Source organism: Monodon monoceros, unplaced genomic scaffold (genome assembly GCF_005190385.1).
Source record: "Monodon monoceros isolate NGI ecotype Baffin Bay Population unplaced genomic scaffold, NGI_Narwhal_1 Super_Scaffold_14, whole genome shotgun sequence".
Lineage (NCBI taxonomy): Eukaryota > Metazoa > Chordata > Mammalia > Artiodactyla > Monodontidae > Monodon > Monodon monoceros.
In genome coordinates this window covers 54,411,338-54,423,906 of record NW_021703770.1, presented here as the reverse complement: position 1 = coordinate 54,423,906, position 12,569 = coordinate 54,411,338, and the positions used below count along the sequence as shown (strand labels likewise).

Sequence of the window (12,569 nt, the reverse complement as noted above, 5' to 3'; positions counted from 1 at the left end):
AATTAGAACAATTCTTATTTTCAATAATTTCTTAGGTCAACAGAATAATGAAAAACTTATCTTTAACTCCAAGAAATCTGGACAGTTATTAAAGCAAATGTGTTGTCCTCCTGGCCTACACCTGGTTATAAACAGCAGTACGACTTCAGAAAACCCTGGACACTGAGTGGACTTTCTAAATATAGCTTTTTCTTTCTATAAAGGTGTTTTCCAAGAATGCTATCTTTTGTGAAAATGTGGCCTTTGTAAATGGTACGCAGACACTAAGGTCTGTGACTTTTTGACCTAGAAAAGATTTGAAATATTTTCTTAGCCTGGGAATCCACATTTTAGAGGCACAGAAAGAGAAACCCAATGAAATTAATTATTTTACCCGCCATCAAACGGCAAACAAGTAATACCGACAGCATTGTCCTCAACACTACATTTCCTCTGTGCCTTATCCCTCTTCTTTTAAGAGGAATGACAACACTATCTGCAAACTTTATCTATAACTAATTTTTTTAAAATTTTGCTGTTTTGTAACTCATTTTTGAAAAATTCTGTTTCTATGTTGAAAATGTGTAAGGACATTTACCTTCTTTCTTGAAACACCTTTGCCTGCATTTATCACATTTTATTGTTGAACTATTGTGTAGCAATAAGTACAAAAGTGCGTCTAGTAGAGGAGATAATGTCAGAGGCAACAAGTTGTGTGTATGGGGGGGGCGGGGTTAGAGTTGACATACCTTAAGGGAGATGAGGAGAGAGGGAAGAGAATAGAAATTTTATTTATTTGAAAAAAATATGATTGCAAGTTAGACAATGTTTGGCTAAACTTAATACGGTATAGCTTTCCTTAACTTAAATTCTGGGTAAACTTGCACTGTTTACATTGCCACAGACTAGGGAATAAACAAAGCAAAAAGATTTTTGGTACCACCATTTTGTGTTAATTTCATAAAGATTTCTACAAGACATTTTAAAAATAAATTGAAAAACGAAAGACTTGTCTTTAGCTTATTTTCCCTGCTTGCTTGCACTTTAATAAGTTGATAAATGACATTTAAACTCAATAATTATGATTAATTCTGTCCCGCAATTTTTAAAAGCACTGGTGATTGTGTGCGCCTGCATGTGCGCACCTTTACAACCAGTAAAATAAAGTTCTTGATCAAAAAATTATTATCATTTAGACTATTGAATAAAATCAGATATGATAGAGGGGCCAGCTGTTGGTAGGTTTAAAAGTCACCCTAGGTGATTAATTCATGCAGCAGTGTTGCAGGTCTCTCTTTAGATGAAGCACTTAGAAGTATAACCAAGCATGGCTCTAATTTCATATCTGAGTTCATATTTAGAGTTCTTTAGCAAGTGCTTGCTCTATGTGTTTTTATAGTCTTTGGTTGTGCTCTAAAAATATCAAAATTATGCATTAACAGATATGCAAAAGTGAAATCCTAGAAGATAGGATAAACATGAAGTCCTCTAATTATCACTCAAATAAGTTTGGTTGACACAGAACTGGGAATCAGATAAAGACATTAATAAGTCATAATGCTGAAATTAAAACCTTCTAGTTACAGTACAAAAGCAATCCTAATTTGTACCACAAGGTAATGAATTCAGTACTTTTCATTTGTTAAATATTTGCTTATTACCCTGCACCGTGCATATAACACTGTTCCAAAATTTGGAGGGCAAACAGGAAAAACAGAAACTCTCTACCCTCAAGTTGTTTATACTGCAGTCAGTGAAATTTCTCTACTCTGAGATCTTTTAATTCCTCAGTTCATTGTAACATCTTCTTCAGATGAACTGTGTTCTATTTGTTAAAACCAAGGTTTAGCACTTTACATAGTTTCTTCAGTGTTCCTGATAGTGAAATAGAGTCATAATGCTCATTTCCAATACTAATTATAGAGTTGATAGGAGAAATGCTCAAGATCGATAGTAACGTGATTTCGATAATCTACAAAATGTCTTGAGGTTTCCCAGATAACAACTTGTCTCCCAGACAAAAATGCACTTATTATTTATATTCCAAGCTTATAAATTCTTTTGTATTTTAATCATATAGAGATTTTACAACATCTTTTATTTTTTTATTATTATTATTTTTTATTTACTATTATTTTCTTTTGCGGTCCACGGGCCTCTCACTGTTGTGGCCTCTCCCGTTGCAGAGCACAGGCTCCGGACGCGCAGGCTCAGCGGCCATGGCTCACGGGCCCAGCCGCTCTGTGGCATGTGGGATCTTCCCGGACCGGGGCACGAACCCGTGTCCCCTGCATCGGCAGGCGGACCCTCAACCACTGTGCCACCAGGGAAGCCCTACAACATCTTTTAATTCACATTTTAAGATATTTTGTTCAGTGGATTATCTCATTTTGAAACTATTGATTTATATGTACATACTATGTAAATATTAGTATATGTTTCTCCATGGCTAGGTTAGTGCTTTCTTAACTACTTAAGTTTGTTTAATTCATATTGTTGTTCTTCAGCATTTCTTTTACTCACTGGAGCCTATCCTACTGACTTCGAAAAGCCTGAAAAAGTCTGAAAATCCCATTTAAAGTAATTGTATGGAAAATCTTTAAAATAACATATAATAATGGTAGAGAAGAAGAGTATTTAACATTGTGCTGAAGATCATTCCATTAATAAAGAGATTAATCAATAATTCTAACATTCAGACATATAATAAAAATGAAAAACATTAATCATAATACTGAGCAGTGACACTTTCAATAAAGGGAGATATTAAATATCGTATAGGAAACTAGTATCTGCAGAGCAGATAAGTTGGCAATGATTATACATATATTTAAAATATGTTGAAACAGTCATAGACAGTTTTTCTTTTTGGCTGAAAAGAGGCATATTGAAGTATTTAAGCACTACTTCAACTGGAATAGATATTTAGACGCTCTACAGAAAGCACATGATTGCAGAAGAGCAGATATTAGCAGGTGTGTGAATGTGTATGTCTTTAATTAATGCATTTTCACTCATTCAAAAAGGAGAAGACTGCCAAATTTACTTTAAAGGTGGCATTGACTTTTGCTGCTGTTGCTGTTCCTTTAGTGTTCACCAAAGAGTACCGTCCTGTCATTTATCCAAGTTAGAAATCTAGAAGCAATCCTAGGATTCTCATTATAGGGTCCCCTACCTTCATGCTCCCCACTCAATAAGTAACAAATTCTTGGCTCTCCTGTGTAGGAAAGCTCTCTCCAATGTACGCCTGCTCTGTCACTCTCCGGGTCCAGCATCTCTGCCTCACCCTCCCATTGAAGTCACTTCTAGTTCATTCTGTGCAGGGCCATTTTTAAACCTTCCTCAGTCCTAGGCAGTTGCCCTTTTAGAAGCTTTACCCTAAATGTTATCAAATGCATTAAAATGTGCCCAAGTCACATATCCAGTATAATTTATAGATAACTATATGAAAGCTGAGTAACATTGCTGTTGTAGTAATATTAGTTGAAAATATTAATTACACAAGTTTTTATCTCAATTTTGCAGATTTTTTTTCCTATTCTGGAGCCATGTTTTCCAGGTGTCAAACAATTTTCTAAGTCCTTCTCAAACTCCTAGTCCCCAGTGAGTGTGCTTTTTCTGTCACAGGGTTGAACAGCCCAGACAGCAAGATGTCTGAAGATGAAGACCATCACATGGTTGAGTAGATCAGATACGTGAAGGAAATAAGTAAGGTAAGAAGGGAAAAGAATTGAAAGAGCTGAAAGATGTGTTACTTGGCTGTCAGGTGTTAGGAGAGTTTATTTGTGCTTTTTCTTAGTCTTCATAATGCTCTTGTCAGAATGGTGGTAACATACCCATTTTTTTAGATGAGCGACCTTTAACTATAGGTTGCACTTGATTGTCTGCCAGGTCTTCCAAGTCTGTGATGGGGACAGTAACGTCAGAAATTTCAATCCCAGTCAGATCAAGACCCGGTGGAAACGCCATTATGGAAGTGCATGGTTTTGACCCAAATTTGACCACATTAAAATGTTGTTCTTTCTTCTCCAGGATGATAGTCTGTATTTCAAGAAGAATTATAATTCTTGCCCCATAACAATTTCTCTGAGCTCTTTGTTCCAACTAAAGCCTTTGATTGATTTTCATATTAGCAAAGCCCTGGAATTATATGCAAAATGCTATGAATAGTTATCTACCTATCTAATTATTTTTAGCAAAAGGATGCAGAGCCGTTATCAGATTCTCAAAACTCAATCAGATTATCTAACAGTTTACATTAAATGAGGTAATGAGTGCCCTATCTGGATCCGAACATTATAATACTTTTAATCCTTACCGTGGTCCCTGAAATGTCTATTATCTCTAATTATCAGTAAGGGAACTGAGGCGTAGTAAAGTCGAAGTAAGTGAGAGGTCTGGAATTCAAATCCAGGTCAGTTTCAGGCTTGAACACCACTAATTCTAGAGCCTACACTGCATTCTATGCTCTCACTGTAGATAATCAATAAGTGTTCATTTATTTCCTTTACCCCAGTTGGGGACAAAGAACATGGGTGTGTGAAAGAAAGTACAGATTAGTTTTAATGTAAATGATATAATAATAATGCTAGTCAGCAGTTACGGAATATTCATATTGTGCTAGGAGTTGAGCATTAAGTACTTTACAGGCATTCTTTTATTTAAAATCTCATATATATACTACCTACCTTAGGACGTAGGGAATATAAATGTGCCAAGGTGATTGAAATAACGTGGTCATGTACAAGGCAATGAAACTAGGACAGGGTTTTCTGGGCTGATGGTTGAATTTTGGCCAAGACATTAAGGGGAGAAGGGATGAGCACTGGTGGGGAGACTGAAAACTTATTCATCGTGGGGAGAAAGCACTGGTGTAAGCATCGTACTGGTTGCTTCAGAACCGTTACCCTCGTAACCCGAAAACTGAGGTTTTGCTGAAAGCTGAAGGCAGATTGCTTGCAGTGTGAAAAAGAATTTACTGATATCTATTCATCTCTTCATGTTTGAACCTGACTGTTTTGCAGATTTGTTGAAATGACTCAAGTTGTCTTTCAGATCTGGACTAAATGTCTGTATCACAGCATTAGGGCCCATGGAGCAGCATTTGCAAGCCCATACTCACCTCCCCCCTTTTTAGTGTTTTGCACTCTGGAAAAGCAAACAACAGCAACAACAATATCTTATTTCCTTTTATCTATAGTTATTATTCATCTTGTCAAGAAACCCAATTTGATATATTTATGCTAAAATATAAATGAAATTTTTCCAGTTTTATTGAGATTTAATTGATATATAATATTGTATCTGTCCAAGGTGTACAATGTGATGGTTGATATATATATATATATTTATAGTGTGAAATGATTACCACAATAAGTTTAGTTAACCTTAATTCACATAATTACAAATTTTATTTTTGTGATGAGAACTTTCAAGATCTACTCTCTTAGCAACTTTCAAACATAAAATACGGTATTGTTAACTGTAGTGACCGAGCTGTACATTACATCACCATTACTCACTTATCTTATAACTAGAAGTTTTTACCTTTTGGTCATCTTCACTCATTTTCCTCACCTCCAACCCCCAGCTCTGGCAACCGTCATTCCATTCTTTCTATCATGAGTTCAGTATTTTAGATTTCACATATGAGATCATGAAGTATTTATCTTTCTCTGTCTGACATTTCATTTAGCATAATGCCCCCCAAATCCACCCATGTGGTCACAAATAGCTAGATTTCCTTCTTTATCATGGCTGAATAATGGTAGGTTGTATGCACCCCATTTTCTTCATCCATTCATCCACAAAAAAACACTGAGGTTGTCTCCATGTCTTGGCTACTGTATTGGGTTGGCCAGAAAGTTCATACAGCTAATGAATACACTGTTCAATAAAACTTGGTGAAAATGAAAAATGTGTCTTTTATTTTTACTTAAAATAAATCTTTGGCAAAGCCAGCTAGGCATCCCTTTGAGTAATGACTTATATCACATTGCAATATTTTAAACGTATGAACAGTAATAGCTGAAATGACAAATGTTAGTAATATTGACACAATTTATCAAGGAGAATATGTTAAAATGCAGATGGACAGTGAAAGAACAATTATAACTTTTAACTAAATATTGTCTTGATATTTAGACCATTGGTTAAAATCATGATAACAGGTTTCATCCACTTCAAAAAAGCAGAATATTTGCAGATCACTTAACATTTACTAGGTATGTTCTCAGTCTGGAAGGATATATTTCATTTACATGTGTCATTTAATTTAACCACATCCCTCTGTAATAGATAGTGTTATCCCTATTTGCAGATAGGAAACAGGCTCAGAAAGATTAAGAATGTTACCTAATTCTAGTAAGTAGCCAAACCTAAACTGATCTAATTCCAGGGCAAAGCTCTTTCTGACACATCAGTGGGTCTTTATCTCTTTGACAATTGTTGAACATTAAAAGTCTTCTTCCAGGTAAATGCATAAAGAAACAACATGAGCAATGACATAACAATACAAGTCTCCCTAAATAATTGGTGTGTTTGGCCTTGCTTTTGCTGATAGATCTTTTGCAAAATTGCTTTTCTCTGAGATAGTGGACTTTAAATATTTTCTTTGAAGACTTTCCTAAATTATACCGATCAGAAAGCTACTTTGCTTTAAGGTTGAAGAAAAATGAAAGCTTACTTAACTACACTTAGGTGCCAGGGTCATACTGTGAGCTCTACACCTGCCAGGATTCACTCTAAGATAGGGTGGCTCTGCAAACTGTCCATAGTACTGTGATTTCTTTCTGATATTTTGAAGTAGAAATAATTTAATGACTATTCACAAAAGAGAGAAACACTGTTTCTTGGTCCTCAATATCATACTGCTGTAGGCTAATTCTTTCTCTCTTCTGTTGTCCCTTAGTATAGAGAGTGTGTTTTGGGGACCCTCCTTCACAATCTTCTCCATTCCAAGAGCATCTTACATAATTCCAGGACTTCTCAAGCAGCCAGTTTTGCCAGATGGTCTTAGGGTTGGTTGTACCCATATATGTATAATCCTGAACTTCTCAAGTAAGGTCCTTAGAGAGCATAATGGCTAAGAGTATTGGTGCTGATACCAGACCTGAGTCCAAGTACTGCCTATGCCCCTAACTAGCTGTGTAACCTTGGAGAAGTAACTTAAGCCCCTTAACGGGATTAGATTTCTCACCCAGAAAATGGTATAATAAATGCATCTACCCCATATGGTTAGTGTGTAACTTAATGGACCTTGAGATGGTGCATGTTAAGCATGAGCACAGTGCCTGTGTCTTGTTAGTAATACCTGCTTTTATTATTAATTATTCTCTTTATATTCCCAGTTCCAGCCGGGTGCCTAACGTATAAGAGCTGTGCAGCAAATATTTACTGGATTGAACCAGCTCTGAAATTTAAGCATTGGGTCAGCAGCAAAGTAGTCACCCCACCATCATTTCTCCCACAGAAAGGGAGAATAGATGGAAGCCAGCCATCATACTTCCTTTTCTTAGTCTAAACTTCCCATCCAGCCCCAGCAATAAAATAATCTTCCTGAACCCCAACAATTTCAAGAACTTTTCAAATCACACTATTTGAAAATAGCTGGGTTGTCCTCATCTTATATGTCCCAGGACCTCAAGGCCACCAAGCTTATGTTAATGAAGTCTAGTTAAGATAAATGATTAGTTAGTAAACCAACTGCTTATGAGCTCATTGGGCTTTTTAAAATTTACTATCTGCGCTTCATAGAGACACAAGTAGTTTGCTTTTGTAGGACACTCAACAGTCACAGTAGTCTTTTAAAAAGCACAAATCAGACGCTATTATTGCACTGCTTCTAACCTCTAAAGGCTATCTATTGTAAAGAGATTAAATTTTCAACTACTTAGCCAGGCTCACAGAGACCATGTGCTCTGGCCACTTACTACATCTTTCCCTGACCTTCATGGGGTTCGAGGCACAGTTGTCTTTTTCAGTCCCTCAGATGCAACAATCTCTACTTCTTGCTCTCCCAGCTTTAGATTGGCTAATGCTTCTACCCAGACCAATTTCCCTCTGATCATTAAGGTCTCAGTTCAAATGCCACCAGTACTATCTTGACCAAAGAGACCTGCCTCCTCAGTGCCTCTCCATCCCATTGTCCAGTCGTATTTCTGTCACTGTACAAAATTTATGTACATGTTTACTCTGTCTTCCTCCACCAGTGGACATTTGCTTAAGAGCAAGGACTTTGTAATTTTTCGCTCACCACTGAATCTTCCAAGGCTTGCAGCAGACACTGGCACCTAGAAGGTGTGTAGGAAATGTGTGTCTAATAAATGAATAAATATGTGAATGAAAAAAACTGTAAAACACTAACACAAGAATATTCTTCAAAAGAATAATGAAAAATAATTTCATTCAATAAGAGTCATTCTTAGTTACTGATACATGACTTAGTAGATCCCATTCAATTTAAAATGTTCCATTTTTTTCTGATACTTCACAAGTCATTAATTAAATGTTGCTCACTTTTAAGGCCAATCTGTGAGACATTATTTAACTTGTCTCCTCTAAAGTTCCAGCATTAACTCAGGCGGGGCTTCACCAAGTACTGATCATGTGACCTTGGCCTCTCATTGCCTCAGTTTTCTCATTTGTAACATGAGTATAATAATAGGCTTATTTCATACGCCTATGAGGAGGAAAACCTCATATGTGTGTGTGTGTGTGTGTGTGTGTGTGTGTGTCTATATATATGTATTTAAACAGTGTCTTAGAATAGTGTCTGGCACATGATAAGCATTATAGAAGTATTGACTGCTGCTACTAGTACTGTTATTATGAGAACTAACTGTTGAGAATAATCCTTCATATAGTGGTTTATTCCACTGAAGATAAAGGAAACTCATAGAATATTAGAAATCAGATTAAACACAGAAAACCAGTAAAATATACCAGGACAGAAGTTGATGAGAGTGTGAAAGGATAGAGGAAAAAAAATGGTTTTTGTTTTTCTTTTTCTTTTTTAAAGAAGGAAAGAGCCTAGAAATAGGACAAAAACTATTCATTGGCTATACTGACATGGAGATTGCTGGTGACCCTCATAAGTAAAATTTCAGGACAGTGGGCAAAGAGATTACGGTGAGAGAAGTCAGATGGATGTAAATTATAGAGTAAATGGGACGTGAGGAAATAGAAACAATATATGAAGATAACAATTTTGAAAAGTTCAGACATGAATTGGCTAAATAATGTATTCAGGGATTAGGGGAGGAAGGAGGCTTTCATGTTACATGTATAGTTTTTAACACTTTAAGTTGAGTTACTAGTCTAGAATGAGGTTGAATTTTGGCAAGAATCATTCATAAGGAGTAGATGGGTTGTAGGAAATGCAGTGCTGTGAAGTACTTGAGAAGATGAGAGAAAATGAAATGCTATCTGTAGTGCACATGGCCTTTTAACTTTAACTCCTGTAGTAAAAGGGAATACAAAGATCAATGCAAATGCTAATGAATTAACGGATTTGGCAGCGGACTGTTTACTGACTTCTGTGTTCCTAATGAGTTATGAAGCACCTCACCAGCTCAGAGTGAAGGAAGTAGAGAGGATGGAGGAAAATTTGAGGAGGGTAGGTAAAGCTTCTAAGAAAATAGTCCTTAAGGAGAATTAGAAAGAACTTACTGTAAGTCAGAGCAACATTTCCAGCCTTGAAAATCCATTTGAAGTTGGTGATTATTAATTTATTGGAATACCAATTTGCCCTGCCACATGATTTTTCTCCAGCTACCTGGGTATAAGTTACACAGAGGCAGAAAAGACTGAGAGATAACAATCGAGGGAAAATACAATTAGTATTTTTTTTACCTTTTTCCACTTCCCCGCTCCAACTCTGGGGAGCCTTCACGGACATGGCTGCCCTCCCAGCCTCCAGCAGCACTCTGTTATCAAAGAATTCAAAGAAATGGAACATAGGTTTCCAACTTATTAATTTAGCAAAATCAAAAATTATATATAATGTCTTCTGTTGGCAAAGATTTTTGCAATATAATTTGGTTCCATCTTTTGACAAGTAATTCGGCAATGTCTAGCAAGATAAAAATGTTAATAGCTTTTTACACATTAATTCTACTTCTGGAAGCTTATGCCAATAAATAATTTATAATCCAGAAAATTATTATATAAAGATGCTCATTGTCATGTCATTTGTAATAACAAAAAATTGGAAACACCTTTAATTGTTAACAATAAGAAAACAGTTTAGGAAATTATATCCACTTAGTAGAAAATTACACAGTTACTATATTATAATTACAAGATGATGGAGCAAAATAGAATAATGCTTAATAAAGAAAGAATGAAGAAAACTGACCTAAACCTGTGTCTTCCTTATGACAGTAATTATGTAAATATATAAATATTAATTAAAACTTAAAACCAAAATAAAGTTTTAAAAGCTCTGTACCAGTAATGGGGATTTTACGTTTGTTTCAAAATATTTTTTAACATAACTCTTATAATTTTGTTTTTTCTACTCCTTTTCTTAAGAATTTCTGAGTATTACCTCATTTTTCATTTCATAGTTTCAAATAAAGTCAGCAATTTTATCATCAGAGAAGATTAGACTTATTTGACAGTTCATAATTCCAAGTTATTTGGTACAAAAAGACCATATACACTTGTAGGTGCTTTCAAAATAAAATTTCGAGAATTTTTTTTTTTGCTTAGTCTTTCCTAGTATGGAGATTAAGCAAACTACCTAAAATTGCTAGCCATTCTTTTTCCATTTTTCTCATTTATCTTGCCCTTCACAGAAATGATAACAAATGAGTCTGCAGCTCCATCTTCCAATTTCTTAAATCCTCTATTATCCACATTATGAAATCATACTAATATGAATGCTTCCAGTATTTTCAGAGCTCTTTTGTTATTATACTTTAGCATTCTGTATGAAGTATCTTATGTAAGTGTAAAATTTAGACTCAACTTCTGGAAGCTTTTGATTTCTTAGTTCAAAAATGAGAGATCCTTCGTTCAGCCATATGATTAACAATTACTTGTATAGTAAGAAGCTCCTAAATTATTGTTCTATGGATACCTGGCAGTTTTCTTGCCATTTCTCAGAAGTTCTCTATTAAACACATTCTCTCTCTTTCTCTCTCTCTCTCTCTCTCTCTCTCTCTCTCTCTCTCTCTCTCACACACACACACACACACACACACACACACACATTGTGATTAAAAGCACAGACTTTGGCATTATGAAGTCTAAGGTTCAATTTCCAGTTCTGTAGTTTCTGGGCCACTTCACTTTAGGCAAGTAATCTAATGTCTCTGAACCTTGTTATTTTCATCTGTAAAATGGAGATTACAATTATATCAGACAATCCTCAAAACATCCGTAATGATTTTAGAGTTTCAGAGTCAGGTACAAGCAGGCACTCAGTAAATGGCTAGTGCTTTATTAGTTTATTATTATTTAGGTCTTGTTTTTCCTTGAGTCTGTGAGTCCCCATAATGAAATGTAATTTCCAGTAGATTGAGTAACACCTGTTTTCACCAAAAATTTTAACTGAGTTCATTACTTTCTGTGCAACCCAGATTAGTTTTCTACCTTTTTCTCTGTGCCGTATGTAGGTGTTCAGTAGATTTATTTAATAAATGTATGAATGCATGAACGCGTAGATGAATTTTTAAATGCTTCTTTTTGAGAAGGTAGAACAAATGTGACACAGTAGAACAGATAAGAAAATAGTCCATGGAAAAAATGACAAAGTTAAGTATGTGCCCAGGGCCAGCCTAAGAAGAATTGCTTTTTATTTTTAAGGAAAAATGTGTTGAATAGCTTATTTTAATTATTTTTAAAAGTTAAGTACAAGATGGTCTTCCTTGGTGGCACAGTGGTTGAGAGTCCGCCTGCTGATGCAGGGGACACGGGTCCGGGAAGATCCCACATGCCGCGGAGCGGCTGGGCCCGTGAGCCATGGCCGCTAAGCCTGCGTGTCCGGAGCCTGTGCTCCGCAACGGGAGAGGCCACAACAGTGAGAGGCCCGCGTACCGCAAAAAAAAAAAAAAAAAAAAAAAAAAAAAATTTAAGTACAGGGACTTCCCTGGCGGTCCAGTGGTTAAGACTTCGCCTTCCAATGCAGGGGGTGTGGGTTGAATCCCTAGTTGGGGAGCTATGGTCCCACATGCCTCGCAGCCAAAAAATCAAAACATAAAACAGAAGCAGTATTGTAACAACTTCAATAAAGACTTTAAAAAGTGGTCCACATCAAAAAAAAAAAGTTAAGTACAAAAATTTGCTGATGATTTACATATTTAGCACCAATAAAATAATGTGAGATTAGCTGTACTAAAACAGAATGTTGAGCTACGTTCACATTAAGTGACATTATATAGTCTAAATTTATGGAAAACTTCTGAGATGGCTGATAAAAAGTAAGATGGTGAGTGACCTTTGAGCAGAAAAGAACAGAAAGAGAAGTGGCCTTTTCTACATTCTATTGTGCCTCTAAGTAAAATGCTTGGTAATCTAGCTACAAAGCTATATGTCATTTGGCTTTAGGCACCTACTGTGATTTACCTTGTGAAGATCAGATTTTG

At 35.8% G+C, this 12,569-nt stretch overlaps 1 long non-coding RNA gene across 1 annotated transcript in view; it reads left to right on the top strand.

The window, feature by feature from the left end:
- The first annotated feature begins 3,603 nt into the window (after positions 1–3,603).
- LOC114895282 overlaps positions 3,604–12,569 on the top strand; it is a 16,911-nt gene continuing 7,945 nt past the window's right edge. Inside the window, exon 1 of the long non-coding RNA XR_003793498.1 lies at positions 3,604–3,692. This is a non-coding gene — a long non-coding RNA (uncharacterized LOC114895282). The remainder of the gene's footprint in view (positions 3,693–12,569) is intronic.